Below are 14,139 nucleotides of genomic sequence, written 5' to 3'. Positions count from 1 at the left end.
ACTGACACTGTGCTCCATCACAACATCCTTAATAGGGCAAAGAACAGATAATCTGACAAGGGTAGACACGCTGTGCTCTTGACTCTGAATGTTGAGCCATACTGTCACAACTTCTCATCCAAGGGCATTATCTTCAAACACTGGTTAGGAGTAAGGGAATATGGTGCAGTGTTCACGATGAAGACAAAAATGACAAGCAAAAGCACTATTGTCTTCATACTTCTAATGTGGTTTTCAGTGCATGTGCATGAATGAAGTCACTAAAGAAATATTTGCATTTGTAAATAATGAATATGTACAATCTGTTACTTAAGTAAAACCATTGTAAAAATATAACCTAGAATCCAGTAAACCCATAGCGCACTTGCAATTTTAAAGCTGGTGACAACCTATCAGTGACAGGATCACTTAAATGTGCAGAGAAAGTACTCACCAACTTTCATCCATTGCTCCCTTTTTGGCTAATTTAGGGAGGTGTCATTCATCAGCTTAGAATGAAAATGCTGCAGAATGTTACTCACCAGCAACAGAGTGACTGCTATCTCATTCCAGCCAGTGAAAAAGGAATGTTTAGAAATGGATGAGTAATTATTTGCCTTGTATGGTGATCCTGTCACTGGCAAGTTCAATAACTCAATCCAGCAATGTAAAAAACAATCATTAGGTGCAAAGCGCAGCAATCAAGCAGGTTTCTGAAATAAGTGCAGGTTCAGGGTTGATTCCAATTGGTTGCTCTGGGTTTGTGCACTTTATACATTCCTCTTTGGTTTAGTGAATAAGCCCATTCCAGAATTCTATTATTACTGTTCAATTTATGCTAATTTTTAAAAATGGCAAAACAATATTAAAAGGACAACCCTTTCCAAGTAGTATTTTATATCTTAGTTCTTGTGTGTCATCACATCTCCTTCTCAGCATGCCAAGGCTCAGTAGGTTTATAAACACTATAGATATAGTAGCAGCCAGTAGACTATTTTTTTACAAACATTTTGAATATATTGATAGCTAATTCTTAAAGTTATTACTTTTGTTGTGACTCCATTGGGGAGAAGTTCTAACCCTTCCCTAAAACAAGGAAAAAAAGCACACCAGCATACTGTAGAGCTTCCTTTAATAAAAACCTGTAAAAGTAGAAATACTCTCACAATGATGAATGTGAATTGAAAGACATGTAGTGAATTGAAGTATAACTTAATCATGCAGTACATGGCCATTGACATATACTCCAAGCGAGGTGGTGGAAGGCTTGCAGCACTCGGCAGTCTTAGAACCACCTGCCATGTCTTGACTAAGTATCCTTCAGCTCCTTCTTGACTATCCATGTGAAAGGTAACCTGGTTGCTAGGGAAGCATTTTGAGGACATTTCCCTTCTTTAGCTTTCACGACCTTCAAAGGCTGAAAAAAGGGAATGTCCCAGAAATCCTTAGCAACAGGTTACAATTGACACATTCTGCTCTATTTTGAACAAAATAAAAATAGCTTTGGTTGGATTTGGGCTTAAGGGGTTATCTCTGACAGGGTAAACTACTGGTATGAGATCCTTCAGATGATCTGACTTCTAGGCTGCATACTAGTTCTTATGCAATGAATTTAAACTACAAATCCTCCCTGTGAGTGCAAAATCTGTCTTGGCACCACCATGCTCAAGAGTCAGAGAATACATCTTTTAACTGATTTAGTTTTTTCAGATATTACTTTGTGACAAGAGGTTTAAAATACAGAAGGTATATAACCAGTGAGCACCTAGAGGCTGTTACAAATATTAAAATATATCTAAAGCCAAAAATGTTTTTTGGGGGCTTTTTTTCACATTGAATAGGATGGGGTTAAAACCACTATCAGTTTCAGTTTCTCATTAGGTCATTTCAGTCAGTTTCTAATCTCTTGGGAGATTTTCCTTCACTTCCTGTCATGTAGACTCAGCAGGAAGTGGGAGGATATCTTTTCAATGTGAGGGATATCCCTTCTTTTTTTTCTTTTTTTTAAATATCTTTTATTAAATTTTATTTCAGTACAAATTAAAACAGTACACAATTTATCATAACATAAACAGTCTAGCTGTCCTTTTCCAAAACTCTCTCATCTTCCCACCCCAATCCCTCTATCCCCATAATTACCTGTCAATCTATTTCTGCCAATCTCTTTCTAAAGCCTTCTACTAAACACCTATGGTCAGTCTACATATTTACCACTCTCCAATTATTCAGTTTGGATCTCTAAATTCACCTACTTGGTAACCATTATCCTGAGATATTTTTCTGATGATTTAAAAACGTACCACCTACTCCATTCTTCTCTACATTTTCCCATTTTATCGTCATCAATGTGGTATAACTCCTCCATCGTTTTTATATATTCAATCCTCCTCATCCAATCTCTCATTGTTGGGATATCCCTTCTTAAACACTTGTCATGAGAACAGGTGTTCTTATTGGAAGATTTCTGTTTTGATGGCATCTCAGATTTCAAATTTGCTCTCAAAATTATTCCTGGTGTTCAGGACAATTAGGCCTCATGCACACTGCTGCTCCTAAACATGAGTTTAGATGCTTTTGGTGGTTTATTTTTGCCAAAGCCCCTTAACTCAATAAAAGCCTATGCATCTCTGCTTTTATCACAGTTTAGCAGCAGCAGAGTTTAAGGGCAGTTAAACGCCCCTCTCCTGAACGCAGAAGAATCATGATAAGAAGAGGAATGTGTTGGCCAAAAACTGACAAACGCAGCACAAACGCATGTAAATGAGTGTAAATGTGCCTCAGTGCTAACCACATTTAGTGGTTGGGCATTTATTCATTTCAGTGGCAAGGACTGTGACCAATTACATGAATAAACGTCCAAGCACTAAACACGTTTTTGCCATGTTTAGCGTTTTTCTGTTGCCAATAAAGTAAATGCTCCAGTGTACATGTAGCCTTAGAGAGAGTAATTAGGAATAGGAAAGAGATAGCATAAAGCACATCACCACTCTATCAAAATCTAAAAAAAAATAGTATTGCCTTTAGTTATACTTTAACTACTTGCCAACCACAGATAGCTGAATGATGGCTACACTGAGGCCGGCCAGTTCTGGGAGGGTGTCATATGACGTCCTCCCAGAACGCGCTCTCCTGCGCGCCCCCGGGAAAGTGCACCCGGCGATCTCCATGATCGCTGTGTCCTACGGACACAGATGATCACATGATGTGGTAAAAAGCCAATCACAGCGGCCTTTTACCACATGATCAGCCGTGTCCAATGACACGCTGATCATCGGGAAATGCAATTGTCGGTTCTCGGCTGCACTTTCTTCACGCTGTCAGAGCGCGAGGAAAGTACTGCCGAGAAAAGGCAGTTGTCAGAGCAGGGATCGGCACCGATCATCAGGGCACTGATGATCAGTGCCCTGATGATTGGTGCCCAGCAGTGCCACCCACCAGCTCAATCCACCTGTGCCCAGCTGTGCCCCCACCTGTGCCCAGCAGTGCAACCACCTGTGCCCAGAAGTGCCACCTACCTGTGCTCACCCACCTGTGCCCACCAGTGGCACCCACCAGTGCCCATCAATGCAGTGCTTCCAGTGCCACCAGTCAGTGCCCAGCGGTTGTGCCAGTCAGTGCCCAGCAGTAGCGTCAATCAATACCTAGCAGTGCCGCCAGTCAGTGCCCAGCAGTGATGCTAGTCAGTGCCACCTATCAATGCTGTCTATCAGTACCCATCATCAGTGCCGCCTATCAGTGCCACCTATCAGTGCCGCCTATCCGTGTCACCTCATTAGTGCCACCCATCAGTGCTGCCTATCAGTGCCCATCAGTGCCGCCTATCAGTGCCTATCAGTGCTGCTTCATCAACGCACATCAGTGAAGGAGAAAAATTACCTGTTTGAAAAATTTTAAAATAGAAACAAAGAAAAAAAAATGTTGAAATTTTTTGCACTTTTTTTGTTTATAGCGCAAAAAGTAAAGTGCCCAGCGGTGATTAAATACCACCAAAAGAAAGCTGTATTTGTGAGAAAAAAAAGATAAAAATTTCATATGGGTACAATGTTGCATGACCGCGCAATTGTCAATCAAAGTGCAACAGTGCTGAAAGCTGAAAATTGGCCTGGTAAAGAAGGGGGTATAAGTGCCCAGTAGACAAGTGGTTAAGGATAATCAAAGAATATTGAGGAATATATTTAAATGAAAGTGTTTTTGTGCCTGGAGATATAAGCACTTACAATGAAGCCAGCGAGCTACTACGTGAATCTATTAATAACGGCAGGTTTTCTTTAACCTCCCTAGTGGTCTGATTATGTCCATATTTCTGTGCTCAAAGCGGTACATTTTTTTGCATGGAAATATATCGTTTTTTTTATTGCAGGCCTGTAATTTTTAGGAATAACTCACTGAAATCTGTCCGAACAAGAGTCTAGTAAACATCCCGGGTAGGATAAAATTTGAAACACGAAATCATAAATTATAATTTAATAAATAATCATAAAAAATAATAATATAATAATAATAAATTTAATTCAATAATATAATCAAACCAAAAACACTGAAATTTGAAATATAGCACCAAGTTCACACATCACTGAGCAAAGTCGCAAAATCGTTTTCAGTGTCCGATGAAAATCTCCCCATGAATCATTATCACTCAATTCTGCAAGTGGTTCTAATTTACTATCGCTGTTCTCTAGCTGGTCTAAAACCGATTTTGACCTAAAGGGACGCTTTTTGGACGCCATGGACATTTCTCAGTTTCCAGGCAGAAAGAACAGTACAAATGCAGGCAGGGCGCAGGACAAAGCAGTAGGGACAAAATGTATGTGAAATGGTTTGATACAGTAATGTTTTACTATGTGATTTTAGTGTATTGAGTGAATGTCACTTTTGGTCATTTTCAAATTTCCCGCCGTTCCGTCCCCCGTACGTCCCGACGCTTGCAGGGGACGGAACCTAGATGACAGATGCCGGCATCCGCCGGATTACATTGCCGGGGACACCGCAGGAGGGACATCGCCGGAGCGCAGGACAAGGTAAGTGAACAACAGATGCCGGAGCAGCGCTGCATGGTAAGCCCGAGTGTAGCTCGGGGTTACCGCTTTTGGTACAGAAACTTTACCCCGAGCTACACTCAGGAATACCTCCAGGGAGGTTAATGTATACTATAGGAACTATACTGCAACTGAGCACCACAAACAAAACATGCTATATAATTCATTTTTAATATTCAAAGCAAACTCCCCCATCCATCCATGTCTCCATAGTTTATTTGGTTGAGCAATCACTTTGAAAAGCACCAACCTATGGTAGCATTTCTGGCTGTGGCCGTCTTGAGTAAGGGCAGATGATCCAGGTAGCATTTACTTCCTGCAATCCATCTGCCCTTAGCTCTGGCATGCAGGCAGAAGGGTATGCTTAGTAGGGAAAACCCCTCTTCCCCTTCTGAAGACTTCTGGGATGTATGACATCATTTACCTAGGCCTGGAAATCATAAAGTAACTGAAGAAATGTAAAAAAAAAATAAAAATAAAACAATTAATATGATATACTTTCTTATCTCTTTACAAATTATAACAGTATTATAATGTTGATTGAGAGAGAAATTCTGCTTTAAGCTGCTTATTTGTTAAAACTGTCTTTCCAATATCACAGCATGCCCAATGATTGATGAAGGAAAACTAGTGAAAAACTAAAGTGCACTATACTTTCAAGGATCTGATCATTCTGGTTTGAGAATATTCAAAGATTCTTCTTTCACCTGGCACGCATAAAGACACTGAAGTGTCATGTCCGATTATCTCTATTCATCTTCATGGAGAAGACAGAAAGGTTAAAAAAAAATTCCAATCCTCAGGATCCGTAACACTGATGCTGGTTTTCCAATGCCATTGTTTAAAACCATTTATTGTTAATATGTCTTGATAGTGTTGTGGAAGGTAGACCTTATGGACAGATGAACCCTATGCAGAGTAAGGCTGAATCAGCCAAATATGATTCTTTCAGCATCTTCTACTATGATATTGTAGACTTTACATTTATATAGAATACATGATGGGCTGCGCCACTTTCAAGTTGTTCTCTACCAATCTGCAGTAATTTGTGCTCATCTTGTTTCATCTAATTCAAGCTATAGGAGACAATAAAATAGAGGTGAATATTTTAGGGAAACCAAGGAAACTGCATATATGCTGATTTTTTTTGAATAAATAATTGTATGGGACAATTGTTGCTGAATGTTACTTATTAGATGAGATGAGGTCACCTTAATCTACTGATTGCATTTAAATGACAGTTGCACATCCATATGGACTAACAAATAAAAAAGATGGAGAACCAGGGGGATAGTAATAGTAGATTTTCTTAACCATGTCTTGCTTGAAAGACTGTTATAGTGTCTTTTAGGGTATAGCAATACATGTTGTTTTTAGCTGCTCAGCAACACATACTGTACCTGCTTTTAATTACACATGGCTGCACAATGCTGTAATTATATGCTTCTGGGTTTCATTGGTTCCCATTACAATCAGTGATAGTGGGCAATTCAGTTCCCCTAAAATATGAAGCTTCATCTATCCCATTCACTCTATTAAAAAAAAACATATCTTGGCTAAATATGCAGATTGCAGTTACCATCTTGTGTGGTACACTATTTGAATACTTCAAATTTGATGACTTGCTCTTATCTGCATACAGCAACTACTGGAATTAAACTGCAAATGCCAGCGGGAAAGAAAGGTGACAGATTAAGAAAGGATAAACAGGCAAAATAACCTTTTATGAAACAAACAACTGCAGAAAAATGCATAAGAAGAGATCCAAAAGATATAGGCAGCTGAAGCTCTATTCAAATATTTGCCCTGTCTCTGTTCATTCCTGCCTCGTCCTTTAAAGCTGATATGCAGCCACCCACACCAATAAAAAGTAATATTTCTCATTCTCAATTATGTATTATGTATTTATTACATATGAATTCCAAGGATTTATATTTGAAACTAGCTGCCATTTCTCATATTAAGAGTGTATGTAGGGCAGCGGGGGTGTTTATACAACCATTGGGGTTGATTTACTAAAACTGGAGAGTGCACAATCTGGTGCAGCTCTGCATAGAAACCAATCAGCTTCCAGGTTTTTTTTTTTTTTTTGTCAAAGCTTAATTGAATAAACTGAAGTTAGAAGCTGATTGGCTACCACTCACAGCTGCACCAGCTTTATTAAATCAACCCCAATGTATTCACAAATATTTTGTTTAGTGGTCCTGGTGCTGAGCACTATTACTTACAGATACCTACCTTATTCGATACTTCTGTAGTCATCTTCTTCTTCCTAAAAGCAGTTGTCTGAAGCCGGTCCTCTTCGCTGCCTGAGAATACAGACCACCCACATACCAGGGGTGTCAGAGGATTCGGGAGAATGACAGATGCCAGGGAGGCAAAGAATAAGCTAAACAATTTACCTTATTCATCAACTCCTAGACAAAATAGACATTTAATCCTTGCATTGTGGAGGGGACTTTTTAACTTTTTTCCAGTCTGGAGGTGGGGGGGGGGCAGCGAGGTTCAGGAAGTGGCCTCCCAAAGATTCCTGTCGCAGTCAATTGCTAGGCTATGTGCAGACAATTATAGGCTCCACTATTAAAACACAGCTGCCCACAGTAAGTGCCATCACTTGGCGTCACTGGCATCACTGATGATATTGCAGCTCTTCACTTTTAAACATAACACAAAAGTGCCGTGCTGCACTGGTCTGCTGTAGAGTGTTCTTGTTGAGCTGATCAGTAGTTCTGGTAACAGCCACTGAAAATTGAAGACAAGCACTGTTTATTGACATAAAATAAATAGAAAAAGTGGTTGTAAAGGCTGAAGGTTTTTTTTTTGCCTTCATGCATTCCATGCATGAGAGAAAAAACCTTCTATGTGCAGCAGCCCCCCTAATACTTACCTGAGCCCCATCACGATCCACCGATGTGCATGAGAGCCTGAGCTCTCCAGGGACTCTCCCTCCTCATTGGCTGAGACAGCAGTGGGAGCCATTGACTCCCGCTGATGTCAATCTCATGTGGGGACAAACTGATGCGGGGACGTTGCTGATGATGATGTACACTGATTTGGGGATGAGCCGGGGATCTGTGTGTAAATGGACAAGCAACTCGGGAGTGAGCCTGCTTGGGTGCCCCTGTAGCAAGCTGTTTTCTATGGAGGCACTCAGCGGGAGGGAAGGGCCAGGTGCGCTGGTGGGGGACCCGAGAAAAGGAGGATCGAGGCTGCTCTGTGCAAAACCATTGCACAGAGCAAGTAAGTATGACATTTTTGTTATTTAAAACAAATTGCCTTTATTATCACTTTGATATACTGAAATCTGTCATAAAATATAATAATCACATACAGTATACAATAAACTGGATCAATTTATGTAAAACTTCCTAACTAGCTCTTAGAGGAGTTAATAAAATGAAAACCTATGCCTAGTTTCATTATTTTTTGGTCTTGAATCGCCTTTATTTGCATACCTATATCTACCACGCACCTGCTGCCAATAAGAGGTAACTGAATATTTATACCACTGCTAGCTGTTAGATTTGCACTTTTTGTGTTTTCTATAGCACAAAATCTTCACTTGGAGCCTCCCATATGTAACAGACCATTTTCTTCATTGTACATTACAGCTTCAGTGCTAATGAGCTTGTTAGAGGCAGTAGGAAAGCACACCAGATACAGTGATATAGTAATAATATTGAGTGTACACAGCCAAGGATTTGTTTTTCTAATGTATAGCTTGTGAAATAATCTTCTAAGCAATTTTCTATTAATTGGTACAAATATTTGCCATACAGCGCACAAGCCAGATTTTTTACTCTGGGTTCTTCAAAAACTGCAGTTTAGGCAGATATAAAGCATTTGCATTAATGCAGCTCTGTAATCAATAAAACATCATTAATGTATTTTTTTTTAATACAAGCAGTGTAGGTACCTGAATTTGGCCTGGTATCAGCTTCTTGCAGTCTTTGTAGAGCAGAGCTGGAGTGTGAAGGAAAGTAGCATCACAACAACTCAACCAGTTTATGTGCTGGCAAGTATGCTGATAGAAAGAGAAAGCAGACTGACAGAGAGATGAGCTCATCACTGTGCTGCTTCTCCTTTCACTGTCCAGTCACAGGCTAGGGTGGATCCAGGATGATCTGAGTTCAGTGGTAGTGGGATGAAAGATGCTAAACAATAGACTGAAGACAACTCGTGGTGAAAAAGGACTGCCGAGAAATCTCTGCATTTAAACAGGATCTTCACCCTCCAAAACCGTATCCCTCCTCTCCACCCCTCCTCTGGGCCTCTACATGAATAGAGCTTTTTTTTTTTCTTTCTTTATTTTTTTTAAAGAATTGTCTAGCCCCGCCCCAACTTGCATGTCATTCATTTGCCACCTGGGATTACATGTTACATATGCCAGGAGTCATAGCTTTTCATTCAGTAGAAGGATGGGTCAGGCCAATTGGCACGTCATCGGGAGGTGTACCGGCTGAACCCAAAACTTCCAGCAACCTATTCATGACATCACAGCAAAATACGGTGGCGTGGGACTGAGCGCTGCCAGAATAGAAGAGAAATATTGTAGCAAAAGCAGGAGTTGGTAATGTATATATTAATAGGCTATTCATTTTCATTTTATTTGTATCTAGAATGCTGATTTAACATATAAAAGACAGACCTTTCCTTCTAAAACAAAAGTGGTTTCCTGGTTGTCATGCTGATCCAATGGCTTAAATACATTTTAAGTTAACCAAATATGCAGAAGAGGATATTTGACTGTGAATGCTGATTCAGAAAGTACTGAAGCCATTGACAGCCATGCAACTAGCATCTTTATAAAGAAGTCAGCAATGGCAGCTTTACGTATGATTCTCAGCACAGGTTTTCTTTAAGCTCATGAGCTCATTTAATGAGGAAGGTTTAGTAGGTTAAACACTCGCTAAAGTAAACAGGCAACTTGCAATTCTGTCACCCTGTGTCTACCAAGTTCCATGTATTAATGTGTCAAAACAGTAAACTCTTTGTGCATTTATAGCTTATGATATTAAGCATATTTTCAGTAAATGTCTATATGTGTGCACTTTAGCTCAGAGGCCGGGAACTCTGTTAACAAAACTCTCTCCCCAGGTTCTTCCTTTTAAGCTTTAAACATTTTAATTAATGATGGGGTTGATATTTGCTATGTAACCCTACTTTTTTGGCTTCTCCCAGTTTGTGACACAAAGCTGTAACATTGCCTGGGACAAACAATAGTTGCAAATAACAGAAACACATTTCTGAAGCCAAGAAAAGAAAAAAAACACCCACAGTGCTATTCATAATGTCCTCTGTTCTTAATGTGCCTTTGAGGAAAAAACTGTCGGAAATTAAATGACCTGCAGGCTTAACACGCACAATCCCGGGAATCCTTGAGGCCATGTATTCTTCTTCAGTATCTTAGTGACTGATTCAGTCATGAAGAAGTTAAGATTAATCAACCAAAACACTGCCAAGAATTAAGTAGAGTAAATTAATGTTGCCGGTTAATACTACAGCCACCCACCTCTTTGCTTTCTAAATGCTAATTATTTGCCCATACAACGCCTTGATAACTGCCACTAAGCTCTCGGTAGCTACTAATTACACATTTACACTGTCCTTTCTATGTCAGACAAAGATTACACATTTCACAAAGTGTTATTGAAGTAGCTTTTAATTACTCATCCAGAACTGAGAATGGCAAGGAGAACAGAAAGCTGGTGCCGAAGAAAATGGAGGAATAATAATCTATTTGCAATAGGAAAATCATGAAAACAGGGATGTGTGACTCTTAGAAGATACGTTCAATCATAATGATTTTATACCTGCAGTGTTTGATCCTCTTTCAGACTGTTCAAGGTGATCTCGGAGGGGAGATCCACTGTACCCCAACACTGACAAATGTCACTGAATGCACTCATATTCTGAAAAAGTGTTTCTGTGAAGAGCACAACTAAGATCAATCCAAGAAACACCAAGTTCGAAGAACAGTAGAATAATACGCTGTAAGTCCAGCCAAAACTTTTTGTACTAGCTTGGATAGAGTGGGGAAGGTTTAGAACCCTGGCATCTGTTTTTTACTGCTATCCAGGGTTCATTTACAGGGAATTTTTAAAATTATATCCACATTTGGCCTGTGTTTAGGTACCAACCATTCCCCTTTTTGCTCACATATTGCCAAGATAGCCTGTTTGTTACTCATTTTTGCTTTGAGTGCCTTTGGTTGCCCCTATACTATCATGATTGCCTGTTTGTTGTCCACATGATGTAATGATTGTTTGTTGTCCATATATTTCCATGACTACCTACTTGTTGCCCATATATTACCCCAACTGCCCATTTGCAGCCCACATATTCTCAGGGCTATTTCTAAGCCCATGTAAAACCAAAACTTCCAATTTCTTGCCCACATATTGTCATGGCTGTCTCTTGTTGCCCACATATTGCCACAACTCTCATTTGGCAGTAAGTTACCCAAATACTACCGCAACTACCATTGTGCTAATATGTTGCCAGTATATTGCCACAAATGTCAGCATGTTCCCCACATGTTGACACATTTGGCATGTACTACCACAGCTTATTGGTACAATGATATTTCTAGAACTAGAGATTTTATAATGCTTATTAAATAAGGTAAAGTTGTGTTCACTTCAACCATCCAATCACATGGAAGCAAAGAAAAAACCTTTTTTAAATTTTTCTGGTACGATTGGATATTTGAAATAGCTAACTTGATTCACTAAGCTTTGCACAACAATAAAATCAACCTGTATATGCAGTAGAGCATGCTTGTTATACTCACTGAGGAACCTAAGGGGTTAATCCTCTGAATTGCTTAAAAAGCTGTTTGATCCCTTCTTCTCTGTTCCTTCCCTTTTTTCAAAGGACCACCTCTTATCTCCTGATAAGATAGACTGAACCATAGGCATTTTCACATGCCCTTTGGTGTGTATTGCTAGAGAGGTTTTTTTTTTTCTTAAAAGAGTGCATGTGATCAGCACAGGGCCGATCAGCACTGGTCAGACAAAGGTCAGGGGTTCTGCATCCTCCTAGAGCAGAAAGAATACTCCTACTACAAGCTTTAGCTAGTGCTGGGCTGGACACTGATAGAAGTCACAAGACTGCTCTAATTGCTGATGAGAAAAGGTATTTAGCAGTTTATATGTACTAAAATAATTGCATTTCCATGTTATGTGTACTGTGGGAGACCAGATATAGTGAATGCAGGGTCCTGGGTTTAGTAACACTTTAAAATCATGCCCTCAGTTTCAATTTTGCTGTAATGCAAAAAATAACATACCCCATACAATTAAATATTACTGTTATTCAGATTCAATTATGAGTTCAGTGAACTTTATAAATGCCTGATGGCCCAAGGCTCACATATTTATATAGTAACTGAACGTCTTGCTGAACCTTAACATCCTTGTCAATTACAGCAAGAGGTACATTACCCCATATATATTTGTACAAATTTAACTGACACTAAACCCAGACAGATCATATATTCTGCAAACAGCAAACTTGCTTCAAAATTGTTTTGAACTATTTTCACCCAAAAGGCTTGTTTCCAACATGAATCACACAGATTAACACTGGAGTCAGCCAGATCATCTGTCTTACTCAAAAACAAAATGTACTAAGAACACTTTGCTATGTTTTATTGAAAAAGTACTTTCTTCAAGGTGACTTGAGAGACTCCGCTGTTTACCAATCAGATCTGCTGTGAATGTCGGAAGACTTTTATCTTGAATGATACAGTGTTGTTCAATTTTCTCCAGAGACATCTAGTAATATTAAAGGGACTAATACAAACATTTAAATTATTTACAAGTGTAATTTTTAATATGTTGAAAAGCCAGCAAGAATGGACAGAGTATGAGGAAATAATATTCTGAGCAGACAAAATAAACAATGATTATTAAGCAATCTATGGGATGATGTGTCCTTCTCATACCTAAGCAGGATATGCAGATTCACCATGGAATACTGCCTGTATAAGTTCATATACTGCTAAAGAAAATATAATATAATATAATACCAATATCTGTAAACATTAATTGCAGTGGATATGTTATTCTTTATATCTGCATTGGACACAAACTGTGAGCAGACAGACTCACTACCATTGAAGGTAGACATTTCAAACTCTGTCGACTTCAAGGGAGAACAGCCAGTTGAATGTAAGCACTTTAAAATGATTTGGACAACACCAGGCATCTTTTTTTTTAGTTAAAATAGGGTGGTGGAGACTAAAATTTATGTCAGCTGCCCTCTTTGAACAATTTATGAGGGGCTGCAGTGGAGGGAGTGTGCGTAACTAACTGCTTGGCTGGACATGTTCGGGATACATGTGTCTGTTTTACTACTGGACCATTTGTAAGTGGACTAACACTTGAGAGCTCTTTTATTATTATTTTTAATCTCTTTTTCTATTTCATGGCTCACACTTTTCCTTTTTGTCTTGGTTTGGTCTTATTTCTTTACATTTTTACCTTTGACGGGTCACATTTTTGATGATTCTTCACCCATAGTAAATTGCACTTTGCCATTTCACCATCACACTGGGTCATAAATGTGTTCATTGAAGAGTAATATTTTTCTCCCTTCTCTTTCTCTCTCTCTCTGTTAGGGCTCGTTCACACTTGACTTTATTTCTAACTCTTGTCAAACTCCCCTATAGCGTTTGAAAGGCGTTAGACAGGCATTTGGGAAGCATTTTTAATGCTCCTCAAACGCTCCCCAAACGCCCTATGCGTGGTTTTGAGGCGGTTGATAGTCATTTGCCAAGTGTTAAAACCACACCACAAACTCCTATAATGAAGTTAAATGGTATTGACGCTCCACAACCGCGTCGCAACCGCACCGCACCATAGACTTGAATGGGAGGCTTCAACTCCTCCTGACTCGACACGAGGCGTCAGTTTTGCCATGACGCGATGCTAACGCTTCAGTATGAACAGCACTGTGTGCTGCCTTGTGCAGAATTTTCATAGGCATTTGAGAAGCGTTAAAAACGCTTCCCAAACACCTGTCTGACACCTGCTGACAAAGCTAGTGTGAACTGAGCCTAATTCATATCCATTCTGGCTATGTTCCTAATTACTAGTGAAGCTTCACAGCTGTCAATTGA

The 14,139-nt window shown here is 39.5% G+C and overlaps 1 protein-coding gene across 2 annotated transcripts in view; it reads right to left on the bottom strand.

Annotated features, from left to right (window-relative positions):
• TMEM132B (transmembrane protein 132B) overlaps positions 1 to 14,139 on the bottom strand; it is a 797,578-nt gene that overhangs the window by 492,042 nt on the left and 291,397 nt on the right. The gene's annotated exons all lie outside the window — the stretch shown is intronic.

The sequence above is a fragment of the Staurois parvus genome, unplaced genomic scaffold (assembly GCF_062004578.1).
Source record: "Staurois parvus isolate SC_StPar_1 unplaced genomic scaffold, SC_StPar_1.0 ptg000719l, whole genome shotgun sequence".
Lineage (NCBI taxonomy): Eukaryota > Metazoa > Chordata > Amphibia > Anura > Ranidae > Staurois > Staurois parvus.
The sequence above is the reverse complement of the archived record's forward strand: the minus strand, read 5'-3'. Positions and strand labels throughout refer to the sequence as shown.